General features: G+C 33.9%; 1 protein-coding gene across 5 annotated transcripts in view; it reads left to right on the top strand.

Moving 5' to 3' along the window:
- The window catches only part of LOC118200338 (protein Obscurin-like), a 500451-nt gene that overhangs the window by 42934 nt on the left and 437510 nt on the right, over positions 1 to 20007 (top strand). The gene's annotated exons all lie outside the window — the stretch shown is intronic.

Raw genomic sequence — 20007 nt, 5'->3', positions numbered from 1 at the left:
CCTATCGATACGTACAGCTTCATGAAAATAATAACTATTTTATACATGATGAATATAATATACAATATAATATTTCATGTGCGCTATGCTAATACTGTGCGCGATATGAAATCTGCGCAATTAATTAATTTTTAGGAGATAATAGATCGTTGTGTACATGGCAAGAAGGAAACTGTTGTTCTCCGCATGTACATATGCAATCTGTTTTCTTTTATATATAAATTCGGCATCCGGTACACAAATTCGACGAAAAATGACTATCTGCCCTTCAACACAAAAGCAAGTGAATATTTATAACAGAAAATTACTAGAGTAAAGTTCATTCTTCCCACTTGCTCGTAACGACAGCATTGCATATTACAGAGGCGAAATAAACAGGCTATTATATTTGCCATGTTGACGCATATTTGGTGACTGGCGTCCCGTTAACACAAAAGTGCCAAAATATTTTTCAGTTGCGGTTGCAATCTACGTTAAAGTATTAAAGCGATATTAGGTATTGACGACTACTGTCGTCTTTAAAAAAAAAAAAAAAAAAAAAAAAAACCCTTTTAATTTTACACATTAAAATATTCAAGTTTTTGTGATACTTAAGAACATAAATATGAAAAATTCACATTTTTCATAGTAGCGGTTATTAATAATGCGAAGTCGTTAATTAAATAATAAAGCTAATACCAAATATTAGCATTTGATAGAAAAAACTGTCTGAAAATTTGTTGTATTACTACAGCAACTGCATTATCATAAAATATGGCAATGAATAAGGGTTATAACTTTTCCATATATTTTCGCAATCATAAAATCGAGTTACAAACTTAGGTCACATATCTTAGTTAAAACAAGTTAAAATGTTTTTATCCATGTGTGGTAAGCTGTAGGTAAAATGCAATAATAACAATCGTGATCTAAAGTAAGATAACAAATGAATAATGAATAATGTAATTACCATTTATTGAGTTTCTTTCTATCTATTTTTTGTTTCAGTCCGCAAGTTTGATCTCTAAAATAATCAAAAATCATATAGCTCATCAATTCGAGAATTAATAGTACTTTTTCATAAATGACAAACACACACTCACACAAAACAAAAACAAAAGAACAAAAAAAAAAAAAAAAAAAAAAAAAAAAACAGTTCCTTGCTAAGCGCGAGAGCTCGCCAAATGTTGTAATCCATAACAAGGCTTTAACCAAGCTAACTGTTATTGCTATATCTTGACGTAGAAGATCATTAATTCTTATTTGGATACAACTGCATTTAGTTTTTTTTTTTTTTTTTTTTTTTTTTAAATTTCGATTTTTAGTAAAAAACACTTCTTCAGAATCTTTTAGAAGCATGGCACAGCTTTCTGTCGGCTCAGTCAAATATCTTTAGAATTTTATAAAATTTAAGATTTAATGCATTTAGTTTTTATAGTTCTCTACACATGTCTATGTGTAGAGATTCTTACAGAGATTAAGTATAGATACTTTATAGAGATTTGAGCGGAGTTTCTGAACAAATTTGTACAGTTTTTAAAGGTTCTATGTGTATAATATGTGCAGAATCAACGAATAGAATTCTACTGAAAATACCAGATCCAGATTTTAGAAAAATCGGACCATAATTCCAAAGAACTCTGAACAAGTTTTCTTTCTTTAATTTTCTATAAATGACCTTGTAGGAGACTTTTTATTCTTTAAAGCATTATAAACTTAATAAAGTTTACTTTGGGATTAAAAAGAATGCATTGAATTTCTCTTTTGAATAGAATTTTCTAACTCAAGTTTTGAAATGGTCTATGACATGAGAAAGAGTAGATGTGATAGATGAACTTTTAGAGCAGATGCGCTATTTAAATAAAAGTAAATGCATTTTAAATGATAGTTAAGTTTTATTAAATTTAAGAATCCATGCGTCTTATCAGGGGTAGATATACAATAATTAAATGAATTTATTTCAGGAATTAAAATTTTAAAATTAACAGCATAAATCGATCTTTCAGCTACTGTATTTTCCCCGTATATTTTCAGTCTTCATCTCTCCTCTTAACTTGATAGTGCCCCGTAGTTTATTTATAAATACTTTTATTCGTTATTTTATTACTGTACTTATAAGATAGGAAGTACTTCTGATTTAACTACTGGTTACTATCAAGCTACGACGGGGAACTAAGAAGGGATATATGGCAATTTTATGACTCATATTAATTTTACACTTTTAAAAGACTTCAATTTTGTATTCTATAAGAAATAAAGTACAAAATTTGTACAAAGTGTTACATAATTTTAGGAGTTAATATAGAGGGAAAAGGCTAAAATGTCCGTTCAAAGAAACCCAACACTTATAAATAAAAAGGTTTATTTTTATATTCCATATATTACACTAAAAATTTGCTTTGAATACAATTCGAAAACTTCGTAGATTTCTGTAGGATACCATGCTATGAAAGATTTATAAAATTTATGTGGGATTCTGCAAACAATTTACACAGAATTACATTTCTATATAATTCTGTGAAAACTTTATAACATTTCTATAGAATTTTACTGAGAAGCACTTCGTTAAAGCAGTGGTCTTAAAACTGTCGTATTTTTATTGAAACATTTTAACATAAAATTAGTGTCACTTACTCATTAATAGCATTAACACGTGCTCCAGGTGTTACCTACCTTTGTTAGTGACCGGGATGTGCTTCATTTTTTTTACACAAAGTGTCGAGGTCTAGCTCTACTAATGTTGTCTGCTGTAACATTTCATATTCTGTATTTAATTTGTTTTTATATTTTCTTTGTTGCCCCATATTTTGAGAAACATTTTCACTTAAATATTGTTACGAAAAACCCAGCTGCGGTAAAATAGCTTACCCGCAAAGCAGGTTGAGGGTTGCCAGAAAGTACAAAAAAGGCAGAGTTGCCAGATTTGGGGCGAAATCACCCATTTGGCGACAAAATAGGCGATACGCCATACACGGAGCAAGAACATTCTAGAACGAATTCTTAGCAGTTCAAAAGCAGGTTAAAAGCTACAAATACCATGCTGTATGCGGAGTATAGTTAGATTATCATGAAGAGTATAATGAGTATGTTGAGTTCACTAGTAGTGTTGAGAGCAGTGTTTCCAGCCATTTTTGTGCTATGCTACACCTAATCTTCTCTAAAATTCTTACGTTCCCCCTGGCATATACATAATTTTTAATATTCAAAATTTGAAATGTTCACGATAGGAACTTGAATGATAGGTTTTAGGAAGAAATATCTAAGCATTTAAATGTCCAAGTCTACAGCGAAAATTATTTATCAAATATTTAAAATGCACCACAATTTAAAAACTTTTTTACATTACATTATTCTTTGTTTCTAGACATAAAAAATGAAATTTCGACTTCTTGAAGAAAACTTTGGAAATTTGAACGTCCCTTGTGCTCTTAAACTCTAGGCGAATCCATTTTCGAATTGCACCCCCTCCCACATGTGGGCCGTGGGCTTCACGTTGGGAAACACTGGTTTAGGGCAACCGAACGGAGTTGGGATCTGTACTTTAGTGCTTTGCCGTGAAGCTGTCTTCATCGTTGTAGCCTGATAGCCTGAAGGCTGAGTTGCTGATTGGTTCAGAGTGTTTATCGTAGTTTTTTTAACAACTGTAACGCGCCTTTGGAACTGTCATATGAAATACTGAAGAATACATTTTGTTTTGATTCTCCATCAAGTGTTGCAATAAATCACCCCAAATCCACGAAACCGTAGAAAGCAACAATACGTTTCTCCGAATGGTATTAAGGTGTTTATAGCTGGGTGAGAAACTTCTGGACATTCTTCACGAATCTGCAACCAAAACTTCAGGAACTGCTCTTGCTTAAATTTGGATTTTAACTTAGAATCTTTTAATGTGCGATAAGTTGTTATTCTTTCCTTCATTGGCCAGCATTCTGATTTTTATCGGAACGGATCTTTTATCCAGTCATACTTAGTTTTTTTCTTCTGGAAAATATTCCTTTATAATTTTCTTCAATTGAAAAAGATGTTGCACTGTATAATTTTTAACACGGTCATCTAAATCGAATTCATTTCCATTAGAAAACTGTTTAGATTCGCAAAGCATTGCCTGTCATTCTCTTTGACATATGTGCACGCGTCAAGTTTTAAAACTAATTTATAACTAAATGTGGGTTTATATTATTGCGTGCGTACGGGCAGGTAATAGATTGAATGCACACAGGTCCGATGATAAGTTAATCAAAATTTATTTTAACCAAATAGAACACTTCAAAGTTATAGAATTTTCGAAAGAAATACTTGTATACGTATTCACAGTATCACAGAGTACAATCAATAGTTACATTACAAACTGCTAGAAGATTAAACACAAGGCAATGTAAAGCGCCCTTAAAGAGAAAGCTAACCTGGGGATATCTCGATTTACTCTGAACTAACAACTCGCAACAACAATAACTAAAAAACAGACAACTGATTCCAAGTTCCAATTCATTGCCGCGATTAGCATGTGCTGTGCATGCTTTGTTCCGGCTGTCTTTCTTTATATAGCTTCTATCAGCACTTCAAGTATTCAGTGCTTCAGAGTCGGTCCGCAGGACTGGCTATCAGAGGGAAGGGACGTGACCAGTAGTTACGTGGATGCAGGAAGATATCCTGTTGGTTGAGAGGTTCCAAGGCGATGGTTTGCAAAAAATGCATAATTTCTTGGAAAACATACTTTAAGAAGTCAATAAAATTTCCTAATAATAATAGCAGAACATGCCATCGAATCTAAAAACTTGGTCTCATTACAGAAATTTTCGTAAGGTAGTTAAGGTAAATCAGGAAATGAGCAGGTGTGTAGCCACGTGATATGCACGCCCACTTTCTCCAGCTTTATATAGTTTTCACCGGCAGCCGAGATATTTCTAGTACCTTCTCGAAACTACAGGAAGGCAATTTGAGGGTCGAGTTACGGTTACAGCTACTAAAATGATCAGTTACATTTATTCAATTACAATACCCATTACAGTGATACAGGGACGGACAAAAATGTGGGCAAATGGTCGCTCAGCTTGGCAAGTTTTGGCGATTTCTCGCCAAATTAATGGGATACCCATTTAATTACTCAAAGTTATGCTACATTATACGAAAGAGAGAAATAATTTTACTTATAATTACACAAACATTACCTATCTAAGTACAAAATTCGTAACAATATTTTTTATTTTAACAAACACTAGTCAGTTAGTGTGAGCGCAATATAATTTTCTTTTCGAATTTTAATTTTGAATCGCGTAAGCTTCGCGTAACAAAATCTGAAGACCACTGCTTTAGAGGATTAACTGTAATGTTTTACAGGAGTTTCTGTAGAGTTCTGCCAGCCCCTGTATAACTGTTTCGTGAAAAGACTTCGCATCAAAGCACTGAATACATAGCAAGTTAAATACAGTTTTCTTATAAATTGAAATTGGAACCCAAAAGTTTTTTTTCCCTTCAGTGGCGTTAAGTAGCTATTATACGCACTGGTCACTAATAAGGCCGGAAGCGGTGCTCACTTTCTTACAGAGGCACCTAACAGGTGGGCCACCGTTACCTTCTATGAAGTGACAAACAATTTATATCAATGCCATCTCCGGGATTGCCATTCGGTACGGCCGTCAGGGTACACTAATCAGCTGGAATCTGAAAGTGCCATTTACAATTCTGATAACATTTGTTACCATTATTCTGTGGAAGTTTCTGTAGAGTTCTAGTAGCCTGCATAAAATTGTTTCGTAAAAGAAATTTCGAAGTATTGAATACGTAACAAATTAGATACAGTTTTCTTATTTATAAAAACTCAAATCAGAAAGTGCAATTTACAATTCTGAAATTATTCGTTACCATTATACACATTTACTTACTTATTGGTTTATGTTTGAAATTATTTTACTTAGCGAAAGTTTTCTCGAGATCTTAATTAGAAGCCTGGATGTTCTAGAAGAGAATTAAAATCACCAGTTAACGTAAAAGAGGTTTCTTTAAAATATAGATCCTCGTGGTGTCAGATTTGGCCTTGAACCAACTTTCCAGCAATAACAAAAATAGACGGCGGCATCTAGAAAAAAGCGTGTCCTAACATTCGCTAAGAAGCTATATTACAGAACGAAGAATAATATGAGAATGCTAACAGTAAATAAATTATATGTTTCATGACAAGCAAGACGCTTCCGGATTTTGATTTCTCTGTTTCATTTCTTTAAAATTAGGAAGTTTAATATATTTTTAAAATATTTAAGAATGCTTTTATTTGTACATTGATTATTGTTATGTGAATTTGCTTTTAGATGTAAATTCTGTACAAAAAAGGAAGGGGACAGGTCTATATCTCCCGTTCTACTGTGCCCGTTGACGAAATTTAATTTGAGTTTTTCACGTCTCGAAAGTGCGACTTAGGATATATACTAGATTACATAAAGTATTGACCTAATGTAGGTAATTTGACACAAAATCGGACTTCTTCTGAAACGACATACCGATTTTTTTCCCATATTACGATTCTATGACTCAAATTACGTTTAAATATTAAAATTTTGTAATACTTGGTGAGAATGGATAATTAAAAAATTTTACTTAACGCACTTTTTCAGATTTTGCCAAGAGTAATTCACTTGGCGAAATTCTTAACTTATGGTAACCTATTTTTATTTCTCTTTTTTCTTTGTGGACGAGCGGGCAAAAAGGTGCATCGTTCATTTTAAAATAATTTTAATAAAGTTTTTAAAGCACATTTGTCATTATTATCGCTTATAATAAATATGCCAAATTTTAAAACGTCCCAGTATATAAATTCACGTATATCCTGAGAAAGTTTGAACAAAAAAATCATAATTTTTTGCAGGTGAACCTAGAAACACGTCTACTTTAAGGTGATGGTAAAATGTTATAGGTTATAATTAAAACAATTTTCGAAAATTTATAAAAAGTACTAAAAGCTAGAAATTTTAAAAACAAGTCAGAAAGTAGCTGCGAATTTTATTTGGATTAGATCTAAATATCGAACTGTTAAAGATGGAATCAAGCAAGTGTAATAAAAAAAGGTAGTAATAAATATAAACCAAATTCAATTAACGTTGAGGAACTAAAATTTTGAAAACTAATATTTTGAAATCAACTCTTGCGATTTTTACAAAATTTGGAAATTTGGCATAATTTGAGTCTAAGAATCGAAATATGGAAAAAACCGTTATGGCGTTTCAGAAAAACTCCGATTTTTGTGTCAAAATACCTACGTTAGAAAGATGCTATATATAAATCTAGTATATATTCTAAGTCGTTCTATCGAGACATGAGAAATGAAAGTTAAATTTCATCAGTCGGTCCAGTAGAACGGGAGGTAAAAGACTGTCCTCCTTTTTTTTTTTTTTTTTTTTTTTGTTTTGTTTTGTTTTGTGCAGAGTGAACCTTTTGTTAATGTTTTGTTAGTGCTTGCATGTATTGATGTTTTCGTTTTTTGTTGCATGCTTTTTCACACTTGCATGGCAATTTGTAGTTTATATGTTTTCCTGTAGAATTATCAATTATATAAATGTGTCCGTCAACCTAAGCCCTCCTCTCTTTACATGTTCCTCCCAAGAAACCAACACCTTGCATGTTTTCCTACCACTCAAAACACCTATATATTTTCTTCACTGAACTAAAAGAAGAGATATTCGTCCTTTCTACAAACGACAATAAGCCAATGACCACCTAGGCTTTAATTTTTAAGTTTAAAACTATCGAACACGTTATCCTGTATCGTTATTTCTTCATTTGAAATTATAATAGCAAAACACTGAAAAAGTATTAATGCTTTTTATAAACATTTTAATTTTCTCCCCGATGGTTGTGATTTGCTTGAAGATTTGATTCACTGATAATTTAAATATCTTAAATTTACCCTGTATGATTGTTTTATTCAGCAATACTTCAAATTAAAACAGTATTCATTGTTATGAATTTACACTATATGCAAGATTATCGAACGGTAAAATTGACTTAAATTCTAATGAAAGCCAGCGTATTTATTATACATATTGCTGCGTTCTACGGGCTCGTGGATTTGGAGTAACTGACGATAACATTTGACGAAGATTCAAATCTCAATTTATTCGCCACTATTACACAGGACAGTTCCAGAAACACGTTCACAGTCGTCGAAGAACTACGATGAACACTCTAAAACAATCAGAACACAGTCTTTAGGCTATAACGGTGAAGGCAGCTTCACGGCAAAGCACTAAAATACAGCTCCCGACTTGGTCGATCGCTCTGAAGCTGAACTCTACTAATATGCTAGTGAACTCAAGATTCTCTTACTGCGCGTACAGGTAGGGTATATATAGCTTTGACCTACCTTTGAGAACGTTCTCGAGGAAAACCGCATGCGTTCCAGAATGTTCTCTCTCCGTCTATAGCACATCGCTGATTTGCCGCCAAATGGGGGAATTCACGCCAAATCTGGCACCTCTGCCCTTAACCCTAAGCCCTCTTTGCGGAGAAGCTATCTTACCGCAGTTGGGCATTTCGCAACAATATTAATGGATGCAGCTGTTTAAGCATTCATTGCACATTAGGTTGTGTTAGGCTGTCTGATAGTGACAAAACACACGACAGCTGTCTGTCTAAGGGGAGAGATGACTTCATGAAGAGCGTTTTGGAGGAAAACTAGTCCGTATTCACGTAAAACGTGCGAAAACCCACAAAAAGTACTCATGTTACCAGATCGTTCGCCTGGTTTCGAACTCGTGTCGAACTACAAGTATTCAATGGCCTTAAGCACTTGGCCACTTGCTGGGGGTCTCAGTACACTTTAACCGCGTTCTATGAGGGTAAACGTTTTGGTATGAAGAAGGAAAAGTGAAACAAATAAACTTAGATAACGTAATTGATAAGGTACAGAAGAAAGTACAAATATTTCGATCTCTGCACTGGATCGAAACAAACGTGAATAAATTTATTGAAATTCTATCTTTGGCTGATGCTACTTATCATATGAAAACTACTACTAAGGACAAAGCCTAAACTGAATTTGAAAATAAAGTAAATAAATAAATAAACAATTCCGCTAAATACCAGTTAGTTTATGGACGGCAGTGCCTGTAAGAGTTTTAAAGATAACTTGTGATAGGTGATGCAGCATATTTTTGCAGCAAAATTTTAACCTTTTATTTCCGAGGGCTTTTTCGTTCTTAGGTCGTTTGCACTTCATAGAAGCAATTTTGATTATTAACGTTTACTCATAAAAGGCGTATTTTTGAGACAATTTCCTGCCATCTGATAGCCTTGATTCTTCACTATAGTTTTAATTCGAATTTTCCATGGAAATATTTTCTTACCACTGTCACGTTAATCCTTTCCTCTCGAGGCATTTTTTTCGCTAGAAAGAACAACCTACTTGACACGGTCTTCCACATATTTGGTGAATTTCTTACAGCTACTTAAACTGATTTTACAAAAAGTTGATGGTTATTTTACGTGCGAAGATACTTACGATCCTGCGACTCTTTCGCCGGATATAAACGGTATTCTTTGAGGTGTTCCTTCGGATTCTGTGCACGATATCCATTCGGAAATTTCTGTCGCTTTCCTCATTCACGATATTTTTATCCTGTTTTTCGCCTTCGTAACTTTGAAAATAATATTTTTATTTCCCGACTGTGGATTTCGAACTGACGTCGAAGACGCATATATAACAATACATCTAAATTGTATTCAAGATTAAAGACCGGCAGTTGTTTTATACGCATGTGTTGTTGAATGCACTCATGAAGCGGTATTGTCGCAACCAAACCTAAATTTGAAAAATAAAACTTATGAACATCTTTTCTGCTCGAATTATCGCGAGTAGTGATCGAGACTCTTCTCTTGAGTTACCACTTCAAACCAAGTGGTGACCGAGAGTCACCCCTCGAGCGCAAAGGTTTAATTAAGTGACATGATTGAACTTAAAGTTAAATGTCCTATATGCGTTCGACTGGGTTGTTGTTTGGAGGATTTGGAGGACAGAGCTATACATGCACTTCTTTTTCTTTTCATCTTTCTGATATTGTGCCAAGCATTCCCGAATGGAGGTTTACTGATGAATGCATAAGTAGTTAATGCATTCACATACTGATAGCTGATCTTAAATTCGATTCCCAGCTGCTGAGCGAGCTAGCTGCATGGAGCTTTTGCGCTTTTTATATGTGTAATACGAGTAAAAACCAACTTCCTTTCACAATTTTTGAAGTCATTTCTTCACACGAATGACTACATCGTAAGGAATTTCAGTAAATCATCGCTCACAACTTTACTCCATCACGATTTTTTCCACCACTATGCCTCTTCTGACCAACACTTACCCAAATGACCGCAGATATTTTCGTGGTACAAGAGAAAAATGTTGTTCTTTGGACGTAGCCAAAATGCTCTAGAGAGTTTGATTTTGGGAAAAGTGAAATAAAACCAAAGAATTTTATTCCCGCAAACCTGGACTCAACCGAAAGCCGTGTGTGCATTGACTTAATTAAATAATCTTTTGCAGAGACATTAGGTACGTTTTTGAAAGCAGGAGAGATGAAAAATGAGTATCACCCTCGCCGGGACTCGAACCACGGACCTCTCGAATACGCGCCGAGCGTACTGACCACTACACCACAAAGGCATGCTAAGAAGGCGGAAGAAAACATTATATACACCCCCTTTTATAGGGCGACTGGGGATTTGGGGACCCAATCGCCCAATTCTGGTGGAGGAGAATCATCATCCACCACCTTTTTTTAATTCAGGCGCCACTGTAGAGACATTAGGTACTTTTTTGAAGGCGGAGAGAGGAAAAATGAGCAATACCCTCCCTGAGACTTGAACCACGGACCTCTCGTATATGCGCCGAGCGTGCTGACCACTACACCACGAAGACATGCTAAGAAGGCGGGAGAATTATACCATTGCAATTTCAATTTTGTCCAATCCAATCATCAAATGTGACGACCTTCTTCGAATAAAAAAATTCCAGATGTCCATGTTCGGGTGGAGAATTACATTATTCAAAATTGGATGGCTCTAGGTACCGTCATTTTTTCACAGTGTGAAAAACAGGCATACATCCATGCAGATTCTTCATTATTCAATTTCTTTAAGTAATATTATACAGAGCTCAAATATTTGGTAGGAACAATTTGAAAAGTGATACGCCGTTTACAGTGAACCGACGCAAAGTGCCGTTTCGAGACTAATTGCTCCTCTGGGCTAACGCTCCTTTGGGCTAAAAAAAGGACTAGCCAGTTTAGGTCTGATTTTACAATACATATTACTATATTTTAAGGCGTAATAAATGCTTGCTGCCACGAAAGTATTTTCTCTTCAACAATAGCTTTTTTCAGACATAGATTTATGCCACTGAACACCCAACATAAAATTAATTCAAGCAGACCAATGAACAAATGCAAACCCCACAATCAGTAATTAATTGTGTTTACTTAACACCTAACAATAAGAGTACAGCGATTATTTTAGTTCCATTTAATGACCAATGTATAACAACAGAATCCAGTAAAAATTATGAAGTTTAAAAGATAACAATTGTATAGAGTTTGTCTTTCTTTGGGAGCATAAACTAGTTCCAAACTCCTAACAGACGTAAAGTAAATTATGTCTGTGTTTGAAACTTAAAGGTTTAAAGGACCTTTTCATTAAAAGAGAATGTGTATCGTAAGGGCCTGTCTTCTGCTAACAAGATCGACCATCATTTGTGGCGATGTAACTAAAGTAACAATCAGATTCAAATTTAAACGTAGACTAGAAGTCAAATATTACACATTTATTATTCACTTTTAAGCTAGAAAACTCTAACCGGCGCACCGATTGAAATGTCGGCAGCAATAACACAAAGCCGAATAATTTCAAACTTATCAGAGATGAGAGAACTAAAGTAACGGTGCTTCGAGAAATAGAAACACGCTCTATCTTAAAATCCCAAAACCTCAGCTTAAATAGACTATCTAACCGATTTGCATTCTGGTGTGGAAACGGAAAGGAGGCGTTATAATAAAGGCTGAAAATATAAATAACTGTTTAGTTTCAAATAGTAACCTTTTATAACTCATAATAAAGCAAAAAAAATTAAATAAAGTTCATATAAATGCTATTAAGTAAGGAATAATGAGAGCACAAGATATTTCAAAGTATTAGTATGTTAGACACATCATGTCACATGGGCACATTTTCCCAAGACTCCTGTTCCAATCGAACGGTGTTTGAAACTAATCTTTGTCTTTGTGACTGAAACACCCACTTTTTAATGTATTTACTTCAACCATATCCTCAAGTTTTTCCTTTAAAATTCTATTAATTTCTTAGTCACCTAAATGAGGTATTTTCTCGGCCCTTTTTGCAAATAAAGGCAATTTTAAACATTTTAGTCTAATTATGATACTTTCTATTCAGAATTCTTTGAAGAGTTGCTTTACGTATATTCCATCCACTTTGAGTCAGGTAGTTTATTTGTTTGCAGAAAGTGATAAGGGAAGAAAAGCATTAAATTGTCGAAACAAATATAAGAAATTTGACAGAAGTCTTTCTTTAGCTCAAAATATATCCAGGCTATTGTAACAATCTCACTTATCTGATAATGGTCGGAACAAGCCCACGATATTCACCTTATCAAGGTGTGAAATGAGTCTCTGCTTGGCAAGAGCCTTGAGTACCATGCAGGTGACAGACCGACTTTAGCTCAGTTCCGCCCCCAATTTTAAGAGAGAGAATCCCGGGGGAGTGCGGTACGTGTCCGAAGGTCTTCCACTTTCTTCCCCTACCATCAACTAACTCCCAAAACGTCTTTCGGCTGACTGTCTCCATGCCGCGCAGACACTATACGTTTACAAACATCCGTGTCATCTCCGGTATTCGAACTCGGAACCTTCGATATGGCAGTCAGATAAATAAATCCATATTACCGATTAATGAAAGACATGGAGGTTTAAAAAAATAATTTATTCCAAACCTAAGCAAGCAAGCAAGATTAAATCATTCATTTAATTTACCGAGCACTGGAATAATAACATTTAACCATGCAGATTCCTTATTGCTAACTTCTTATTTAGTTCACGACACAGGATTCGCTTTCAACAACACAGCCGATTAAAGTTAGGTTATCATCATTTACAAACTTGATGAGACCACTTGTAGATACGGCTGTCTTAAATCTACATCCGCTCTGCAAATGGAAGCTGATGCAGCAAGAATAAGTCACGCCAAGAGCGGTTTTTCGACCCTCGGTGAGAAAGATAAAAATGGAAAGACCCTTAGAAATATCGGTGTCAGTAAATAGCTTGACAATGAGAGCTGACTCACAGCCTCTTTGGTTTTTAAGATTTACTACTGTCTTTGTGCATTCTAACAATGTCTAAAAGAATTATATTAAATGAAAAATTAGTTTCATTTTTATAAAAATGTACCTCATTTAATGCCCATTTTTCTTGGTCACACCTTTTTAGTAGTTAGGTAGCTAATATTGTACATGATATTTGTTTCGAGTTGTTCTAGTCTAATATCATTGTCATACATTTCACTTTTTTCCAGACATTTTAGCGAACGTTCCATTCTTTATTATCTATTTCTCACTGTTATGTAAGCGATACAAGTATAACTCTAACTGTTATTTCAGATTTTGATCCAGCTGATATTTTTTAAAGCTATTTTGTTACCGGTCTACCCTTGAGTGTATAGCCTAACCATTGAATCTTGTCTTCGGAATCCAATGGGTTATTTTAGCGATAAAATTTTATTTCAGTTTGTAAGGAAATTTCTCCCTTACCGCTTGTCTTAAACGTGTAATTGGAAAACACGTTCGGCTAGCATCGGAAGATTCAGAGTTAAAAGAATTTCACCAAAAGAATTCTCGATCGTCTTTTTGTTGCTGATTGCCTTTATTTTCCTCTTTCTTGCTCCAAGAATGACTCAATCAAGTTTTCGTGAATATTGATTATTATTCCTGTGCCTAGATTTAGAGTCCGTTAAGTTTAGAGTCCATTGGGTCATAAAATCCATTAGATCCGTTAATAAAACCATTTTAAAACTCGTGTCCGTTAATAAAACCATTTTTAAATTCGTTTTCACAAGTCATCAAATATTAAATTTCTCTAATTCTTTAGTTTTCCTCCATTCATTTCATATAATTACGTTACAAACTTAATATGCGCAGAATTAGGGTCTGTTAGATATTCAGTCCATTAAGTTATAAATCCGTTAGATTTGTTGGTAAAACCAGTTTATTAGGTTTTTAAACTAGTTTTCAAAGATTAAATTTCTCTAATTCTTCAATTTCCTTCCATTTCTTTCATATTATTTCATTACAGACTCAATATGCCCAGAATTAGGGTCCGTTAGGTTTCCAGTATATAAGGTTACAAAATCCGTTCGGTTTGTCAGTAAAAGTCTTTAAGGTTTTTAAACTCATTTTTATAGATTAAATTTCTCTAATTCTTCAGTTTTTTTTTATTTCTTTCATATTATTTCGTTACTGAATTAAGATGTCCCGAATTAGGGTCGGTTAAGTTCCATTAGGTTATAAAATCCGTTGGGTCTGTTAGTGAAATCTGTCTATTAGGTTTTTAAACTCGTGTTCATAAGTTTTCAAAGACTGTCTTTCTCTGATTCTTCAGTTTTTCTTCTATATCTTTCATACTATTATTTCGTTACAGAGTCTCAGTATGCCCAGAATTAGGTTCCGTCAGAATTCTAATCCATTAGGCTATAAATTCCGTTAGATTCGTTATTTAAATCAGTCCATGAGGTTTTTAAACTCGTTTTCATACGTTTTCAAAGACAGTTTATAAATTCTGTTGGGTCTTTTAGCCAGTCCATGAGGTTTTTCAACTCGTTTTCATACGTTTTAAAAGGTAAATTTCTCTAATTCTTCAATTTCCTCCTATATCTTTCATAATGGTAAAGGGGTGGTGCCCACGTCCTCCGTCACTAAACTAAACTAAACTATATCTTTCATATTGATATGTATAAAAACTCAATACATTGATTCAATTTTCCTCCTATATCTTGCATATTGATATGTATAAAGACTCAATACATTGACTCAATTTTCCTCCTGTATCTTTCATATTATACAGACTGAATACGTTGACTCAATTCATTATTTCATAACATTGGCTGAATCGGTGATTCAAGTACACATCATATGAACGTTACCTCGCTCAAAGTTCACAGATTCTACTTATTAAGGGATAGACTACAAACCTGACTAACAAGTAATCAAACAAAGAAATCTTAATAGTTTCTGCATAGATACTGTATTCAGGTACGGCAGAATCTGCTAAACAACTCCTTAATATAGCCTTTTTCCTTCAGCATTAAGCACACTAAGTGACAGCTTCACAGTTTAACTCTATTAATTTTGTCAAGCTTTTTCAGATATAAAATAAAACGAATATGAATAGCGTCTGTATTGCAAAAGTACTTTTTTCCCCCTAACTCTCATTTGGTTAGTTTTAGTTGTCAACCATAAGTTATTACATATAAAATGTATAATTTTGTTACTTTTAAATCAATCTGCAACCTTTTCCTGTTTGGGTTTGCTTGGTTTTTGGTTTTCTTTTCCTATGAAACCCTTTAATTCTACGTAGAGTGTGGTGGACCTACCAAGTAACCAATTCCTGACCTCTTGACGTCCTCAGCTCCCCGAGGATTTTCGACCATGCCTTGTCCCCCCGTTTCTTCCCTACTCCGTATGTCCCCCCGTCAACGAGCTCTAATTTGGCTCTTTTTATCCAGACCCTCAGCATCACCGAGAGTTAAACCAGAGGACATAGGAGGCAAGGAAGAACTGAGGACAGAAGCTGGTTTGGCCGAAAATCCTCGAAGACTTTTGTCTGTGATTATTTTATGCTTTGTCCAACTATGTTCTGATATGCTTTAGTTGTGTTTTTGCTGCCATTAAAACTGTGAATAAATTTTCTATTCATTCGAAGCCTTTAGCGTGACTGCATTCCAAAAACGTACGAGTACATTTTGATAAAAAATTAATATTTTTATATTCTTAAACTATAAAAAAATAATTTAAGTTTTTTTTGGTACAGAAAATATTGTTTGATGTCGTTGTAGACAAAAAATCTGCATATAATAACAATCATTGTAAATCATAACTAGAACTTAACGTATTTTCCCGTCCACCGTCACAGTGGGCGGCCATCTCATCAAAATTGTGCCAACGATTCCGGTGGAAGTTTGAAAGAACACATTGCTGTTTCTTTAATAGTTAGATAATAATAGATCGCTGTTTATTTAATTAGAGAATCAGCGGATTCTCTAATTAAATAAACAGTATAAGTTACGGATATGACGCATTAACTCTTAAATGACTACGAGCTGAATGTCTGAGATCACTTGATAAAGAAATTCATTAAAACTACCGCCATTCTTATCGTCAGTCAAAAGTTCCCAATGGAATATGAAATAACAACAAAATTGTCATCATCTTTATGAACTCGATGCCATCTAAATTCACTTAAATACGAATCTGAGTGGTGTTCGGCTGTTCCGCAATGTCTTTTATTGCGCCATTTTTCCGAACAAAATCACTATATTAACAGAAAGCGCCGCTCGTGCTAACACAGCCAGCAAACATTTAAGGTGTAACTCTAAAGAATTTAACTTAACCAGTTAACTGTGATTGACGAGTATACTCATCATGGAGAAGCGGCATGATTTTGTATATTGACGAGTATACTCGTCATGCGTGTAATGAAATTGAAAGATAAGAGGGAGGTTTATTTAATAAGTACTGTACATGAAGACAACGTAATAGAAACAGAGAAAGAAAAATAATAAAGAAACCGGAGCTAGTGATTGATTATAATAAAGAATGGGTGGAGTGGATATGAGCGATGGAATTATCATAGCGTACTCCCCAGCAAGAAAACAACTCAAAAAGTACTACAAGAAGACATTTCTCCATTTCTTAGACATTATGTGTCTGAATGCATTCATATTGTACAACAAAAAAAAAAAAAAAAAAAAAAAAAAAAAAAAAATGGAACATTATCGCGTATCAACGTTTTGCTCAAATTGATTGAAGACACTTTTGCGACGTATCCAATTGAAAGAAATAAATCGACAGAAACTCGGCCATTTAGAAGTAATATAAGCCAATTAGGCGGGAATCATATTCCGGATTATATACCCAAAATATCCCCCCCCCCCGAAAAAAAAAAAAAACATCGCATTGCTACAAACGTAAGATCAGGAAGGAATCGCGTTACTGGTGTTCGATTTGCAAAGTCCCGTTGTATATAATACCCTGTTTCGCTGAATATCACTCCAGCAGGAATTTAAATTCTCATAATATTTAATTTAATATATTGCGTTTATAGTTTAATATGTATGTAATATATGCTTATGTTAACCAAATAAGTAAATATTAGTAATAAAATTTTCAATTTTATAAAATAAACCCATCTTTTTCATCCAATATCTTACCAGCGCAACTTACCCTGTGATTAACGAATATACTCATCATGGCTCGATTCTGGCGACACAAAACGGTGCGCACTCTTAAACGAGGCCGCCACAGTTAACTGGTTAACAAAGTAAATCGCAACATAGCCCAAAGACTACACAGCGCGCAAGTTGGCTCGGACGTAATATCGACGCGATAAGCTTATTGGCGAGAATAACGCAACACGTCAGATAAAGTGCTAGCAAGAGATTAAACCGGTAACGTGGCCTTCAGCAGGCGACCCCCTAGTGTTCAAATGAGGTAGAAAGAGACGGTAATTAAAGGAAAGGTTTAGATTCTACAAAACATACTTTTAACCCCCTTACTTTAAATGCCATCTTTCTCTGCCTCGTTTGAATACGCACGAACTAGAAATTAGCCTACTAGCAGGAAAACGGAAAGCGAGAAAGACAGTAAATGTAATTCACATAAATAACTGGTTAATGAAACTAAATAAATCCTTATAATATTTTTAGCATGCACATCATCTGTATAACAATTCTGAAGCTTTGAAATTTCTCCACTGCTTGCTGTTCTCTAGAAGGCAAGTCCCATATTTTAATCATTTTTTTTTTTTTTTTTTTTTTTTCAAAATTCAAAAGAAAAACATGTTAGGGCTAGGTTTAGTTTTAAAAACTTAAAATTGACAGATGTTAAGAATTTAAAATATTCATATTATGCTGCATAATCTGATGTATTTGCCAAATTTATTAATGTATATAAAATTATGATTCAGATATCCAGTGGTGAGCTATGAAAATATTAGCAAATATCTCGAAATTTATTACCCTAAAAATAAAACACCAAATTATAATTAAATTTTTTAATTTTGACAAAAACATAACCTACAAATAATGTGCATGAAAAAATTTGTAACAAAACATATCGACTGAATCTCATCATATGCACATTAAGTTGCGAAACACTATTTTCAGAAGTTATTACACACTATTTTCTTCACTCATCTCAGTTAATCTTTTATAAGATTTTAAGAACCAAGCAGAGATTTTCTGAAAAGTTTTTACATTCTTCTAAAGGTTTCCCCACTTAAGATTGTCTTTAAATCTGAAATTTATTGTTAGTAAAAGAAGATAATATTGTGGAAATACTGTTTGTCGAGCTGAAATCCTGTTTACTTCACCTCTATTAATAACAATAGTCTCCATAATGACTATAGCTACCTTTACACTATTAGGAATTTAATTATGCAATTTTCATGCTAAAGTCATCTCAATGAAAAGCCCAAAATAATTTATTTTTATTTCATGCTTTAATGTAAAATTTAATGTTTGTTAAAGTAAAGTTACAACATTCAAGATATGTGTTTTTTTCTGGAATAAATAATAAGCAAACAAGAATAACACGGAATTAGCAGTTTCGAGACAAATTTAACAAGGGGCTTATACAAATCTCCTACAGTTCACCACTGAAGATATCATAATGGACTTTTTGCTTCTAATTGAATGTTGCAAAAATCTAATATTACTAGTACTAAGAACAGGCTAAATAGATTTTACTTGCATATATCAAAGCTACATTTGAAGACATCTAGAGAAATTTCAAGACACTTTCAACTTAGAGTAATTGTCAAGCAGGTTCATTTCCTTTGTAGAATTAATTGATAATGAAAAAAAGTTGATTTCCTCACAAAGAAGGAAAGAATTTAATGAGAACATTGTTTCCACTTTCTAAAGCTTTGGAAAAATATAATTTATAGATATTTTTCATGTAGAGTCATTGCAAACGTAACGTATAACTGTAAACTCTTACTTATTTATTTACCACCAGCTGAGCTGCTGTATCTTATCAGCATTTGTACTCAATTGGTAGAGCATTTTATTGTCGCTAAGCCCAGCCAAAAATCTGTTCGGAATATTAAAATTCGAAGCAAAATTTATAAAGCTACTTCGGAAGATGGGTGTTTGTGACTTGTGGTTGTTGAAGAGACCCTGTCAAGTCACTGGCTGTGCTGAATAAAGATTTTAGTAATGTTTCATGCAATGTGATTCTGAGTTTACAGAGAACGTTTACGCTAGAAGTTAGTGGTAACTTGGATATAAGAAAATATTCTGATGCATTATACTGAACAATATCAACTGGGTACATTAATGTACATCGTATGTGCTGTTCACATAATTGAAGTGGTCCTGTGTAATATTTGCTAGTCACATTCATAGTAGTCACTTGTGTTATTCACTTATTTGCAATTCGCTTACAATTCACTTATGTCTAGTCTGCCTGATAACTGAAAAAGACGCTGAGGTTTTTTTTTTTTTTTTTTTTTTAAATTCTAGATTGCTTTTAAGATTTTTCGCAGTTCATTGCCAAGTAGTTTATGAGAGTTTTAAGTTTGTTTCTCAGTAACTTACTCTTTTGGAGTTGTTTCAGCCATACCTGGGCATTTTCAGCTGTACACGGCGAATCGATCTGTGGTTCCAGATTCTCAAAAACATAGTTGGTGCAAAATTCAAAATTTTGACAGGCTATGAAATTAAAGGATAAAACAAAGCAAAGAAGCTTAGGCTAATCCAGAGTTGAAAAAT

Source organism: Stegodyphus dumicola, chromosome 1 (assembly GCF_044657685.1).
Source record: "Stegodyphus dumicola isolate Sdum_Otavi_A_Nest chromosome 1, ASM4465768v1".
Classification (NCBI taxonomy): Eukaryota; Metazoa; Arthropoda; class Arachnida; order Araneae; family Eresidae; genus Stegodyphus; species Stegodyphus dumicola.
This window is presented reverse-complemented; position numbering and strand designations above follow the sequence as displayed.